This window comes from Amblyomma mixtum, chromosome 3 (genome assembly GCF_055824585.1).
Source record: "Amblyomma mixtum isolate Tamu chromosome 3, ASM5582458v1, whole genome shotgun sequence".
Classification (NCBI taxonomy): domain Eukaryota; kingdom Metazoa; phylum Arthropoda; class Arachnida; order Ixodida; family Ixodidae; genus Amblyomma; species Amblyomma mixtum.
Window position 1 is genome coordinate 318,562,078 of NC_143014.1, and position 4,325 is coordinate 318,566,402.

The 4,325-nt window shown below is 50.5% G+C and overlaps 1 pseudogene; it reads right to left on the reverse strand.

Annotated features, from left to right (window-relative positions):
• Window positions 1–1,946: 1,946 nt before the first annotated feature.
• On the reverse strand, window positions 1,947–3,715 carry LOC149355742 (uncharacterized; annotated as a pseudogene).
• Window positions 3,716–4,325: the final 610 nt, after the last annotated feature.

The window sequence follows — 4,325 nt, forward strand, 5'->3', positions numbered from 1 at the left end:
ATTCTCCATCGACGAAAACGCAAGGCCATGCCTCAGCTACGACGACAACACCGACGACGACGACGGCGACGACGCGGCCAGACTTGAAGCTTTTACCACTGCCCAGTGAAGTAACGTCAGAGTACGCCCACCGCAGCCTCACTACTCGACGAAGCCGAGATCAGACACCGAAGACGACGTACAATACGAGAACGCGAACAAGTGACCTTGAAGTTACGGTCGACGGTCACGCGGTTACTGCCTTGGTTGACACGGGAGCTGACTACTGTGTCAGGAGCGGCCCACTCACTGTCCGAGTCAGGAAGGTAACAACAACTTGGGATGGCCCGCTGATCCGCACCGCAGGTGGCAACCTGATTACGCCGTCAGGATGTTGCACCGCGAGAGCTACTGTAAATGAGAGAACCTATGCTACAACGTTCCGGGTCCTGCAGCAATGCTCGCAGACGTGATTTTGGGAATGGACTTCCTGAATGAACATCGGGAGGTCATCGGCCTTCGATCTAAGTCGATGAAGCTTTCCACGGACAAAGCCATACTTGTTGCGATGAGCGCGACTCATCACGTTGCCTTAAACGTCCTCGACGAAGCATTGAGCGTGCCGCCCAGATCAAGTGTCCTCGCCTGCATAGTTACTGGATACATTGAAACTGCCGAAGGCGTCGTCGAGGTGAACACTCAGTTACTCCTGGATCGAGGAAGGGGCGTCGCAAGGGGAGAAGCCCAAATCCGAAATGGCCAAGCCCAGGTGTTGCTAACCAACTTCACCGAAGAATACCGGCATCTAAACAAAGGTACGACGATTGCTTTTCTCGACGAGCTGGCAGACATCAAATACATATTTGCCTTACCCCACCAACCAGTAGAACCATGTGACCAAGGCCATCAACCCACGTTTGATATCAACCCAGCATTAACCCGGAGCAGACAAGACCAAATACGCAGTCTTGTTCAAAGGTACAGCGACCGCTTCTCATCAGCATCGAATATACGACGAACAGAACTTGACAAGCACCGCATTGTCAGACAGCGCCTGCCTGGCAAAAGGAGAGGCGAACAATGGGAGCCGGCCGTCGGGGCTAGTACGGCCTTTCGCCGCCACGCGCCGCCACCGGAGTAGGATCACTGGCGCGCCGTGGCCGCCGTGGCTCATAGAAACGCAGACCGTTCGCAGCTGTTGCGTCGTTGAGTTTTCGGCTACATTCATGTTGTTTCAAGTACAATCAAAACTTTTTCTAAAAGGGAGCTCGGAAGCACCTGTCGCTAAGGGTAACCGGACCATCTTAGTAGTTCTTTTGCGGCTATTGCTGTGCAATGCGCTCGCGCGTCGTCTGCTGCGCTGATATGACAGCGCGTGGAAAATTGTTCTGTCACCTTTAAGTTCGCCTGTCTGAGGGTGGTTATTTGAAAGCAGTGTTTGGCAGCAGCTAATATTGAATGCTTGGGCTCTGAAAGAGCTCCATTGCGTGCTGTTCCCTACTCATGTAGCAGACGACACGCAAGCCGGAAGGGCAGGCGCTAAGTAGCAAGTAAAGCCGTTAGACTGCTTCCAAAGCGATACCTTATCCCGCGTTTCCTTCGTAAAGTTTTTACCCTTGTCGCCACCGAAGCCACAAGTGGCGCCAGAAAACGTGAAGCTTTGCCATGTGGTTTCATCATCTGATCTGCCGCGCACTTCCTGCAAGACTGCTTGGCGTGTCGAGTCGCATTGTTGACGCTCAACTTGAGCGCGTAAGGTACGCGCGAAAAATGCGGCCTGCTGTCAGTGCCATCAGTTATGTAACGTGAGGCGCTGCATCATCTGCCTGCAGATAACGCTGCACAGATATAGAGGTTCATATATTCAATATCAGTGCGTTGTGACTCAACACTTACTCAAACTCGAAAAAAAAAAAGTTTTTATTGTGGAGGCTAACTCCCACATGGCAGTAAAGCGTATGCCACTCTCACAGTTTCGCGTACTTTCGCTAAAGCGGCTTTTTCGCAAAATGTTTAACTACGTCATGCTTGTCAGTGACATTGAATGCGTAGTTGCAGAGGAGCGGCCTCGGGAAACGAACCGATATAAGGTTCATGAGCTTAAGCCTGTGCTCGTTGCTGCCATCGCTCTTGCACTTCAGCAACTCTGAAGCACAAAGAGCTGAGACAGCGTGCTCAACTAATGTGATGAGAGGCTTTTGCAAGGTCTGATTGTCCTGCAGGGCGCGGTCAGCAAAAGCTCTTAATGTGTCGAGGACGAAGAGAATTTGATCTGACGTGTAGCGCAGCCCACCTCGGTCTTGGCTGCGGGTGAACTGAAGTAGTCGCTGGTTGCTAACCGGCTTCGTACACAAAGTAAGGCAGTTCTCGCAATCCATATGCTCGCTAACAACTCGTGCAACGTAACCGCCCACATAAGCGGTAGCCGAGATCTGAACTGACGGCAGGTGCTGGGGCAAAATTGTGGTAGTAAGACTCTGGACACCAATCTTGCTCTCGACAGCTTCGGCGCTCCTTGCACAGTCGACGTCAGGGGAGGCTTTGGAGTTGAAGTAGGGGTTGGTTGCGCAGAAGAAAGGACGTCAGCGGGTGTGAGTCTTGGCATCGAAGCACATTGTTTGTGGGCAATATTGGATGCTGAATTAGACGCAGCGATCCCGGTCTTCAGTAGTTTTTCGAGGCCTGACAATGCAGCCCGAACATACAACATGTCGTTACACCCGGCTGACATTGGCAAACTACCAAACCGGGATTCAATTGGATCGCTCTTGAATTTTCGGGTGAGGACGAAAAGAACTTCTCTTCAGTGGGCAGATATTTGACACGCGTCACTTTGGAATAGGTGGTGATCGGAATTGCCTGATAGGTTTCGTCTGTGAGAAATTCACGGGTATGCCCAGATCTTTTTTTAGCCCTTCTAAATACATAGGGAAAGTGACTTGAAGCCATTCAAGCAGCGGATCAGCACCGTCGTTGAATTGGCGAGCATCCGGAAAATGTTGGTGTATGTGCTGCGTCGTGTTGCTTATATCGTGGAGCACGAACCACCGATAAACGTTCTTCATGAACGTAATGGTTGGGCCTGCAGCTGAAAATGACACGGCACAAGTGCGCCCAGCCTGATCCTTGAGGTGCTCCAAGGCAGCGGTGACACTCGGAGACATGAGCTGGGCAGCTCTTGCCACGTTCATCTTTTCTATGTTGGTCGGATAGACGTGCTTCCTGCTCAAATACCGAACAGGCTTTACAGAGAAGCCTTTCTGCAGCTCGTACAGGTCTTTTACGTGAGAAGCAGAAATCTCACCTTTCGGGCCAAGGTCACGCGACAGAAAATGTGACCTCACGTTCTTCATTACGTGGCACGGATCAAAGCTGAAGAAAAGAAGCCTATTGCGGTCACAGGGATGTTCGATCCGGTAGGTAAGCACACCATTTCCAAGCAGTTTCATGCAGCTCACATTCACCTTGTGATTGTCAGTCACAAGGCGAACAATCCTAAACCCACAGGCTTCCACTTTTTGCATGACAAAAACCATCAACTTGCGGAGTTGGGGCCCAGTTTGCCCTCTTGTAAAATAGTATGCGACAGGGATTCGAAATGTTCTTGACAATCCACTGAGGACAAAGCACAGAAGCGAGTTGGCTAAGACAAGATCGGCGTTTTGCTCTTCCAGCCCAATGTCCCGACAAAGCAATCACGTTGCTTATTGTACTGCAGCTTCTCCTTTACCCTCATCTCGTCAACAATGAGCGGGCAGACCTTAGACGGCGGGTTGTCCAAGTTTTGGGCTTCAGATAGCAGCCGAGTATCCACCAGTTTGCTGAACCCGGTCTCACCACTTGTCGTTCCAATATAGTTGGTTAGGGTCTTTCGCTCTGGTAGCTTCAAAAGCATTTCCCCCCCAATATGTGCGTAGGCTTTTGTTGATAAGTACCACACCACGCCGAGTTGTTTCTTCAGACCAGGTAGGCCTTTTTTCTTGAAATTGCTGAATTGATCCATGAGAAACATAGCTGAAGCCTCTTTTTCTGCTGCTCTTTCTCTGATACAGGAAATGACTGCTGTCAAAGAATCTTCCTGCAGTTTCTTGAGCTCTATCTTGTACTTATCAACTGTCTGCTGTAGTCTCAGTATCTAGCTCCTCAGGTCTTTTTCTTTTCTCTTCCATTTGGCCTTTTCGGTGGTGAGCAAAGCAGACGCCGACTTGCTGTCAACATGGACGCTTTGATCGCATTTAGCAGTCTGTCCAGCTTTGTGCACCCATTCATTTTGGCAGTCTACAGCATGAAGGTCTGTTGTTTCGTCTTCAGTGCTTGTAGTGTCCATGGGCTCCGATTCCTCAGCT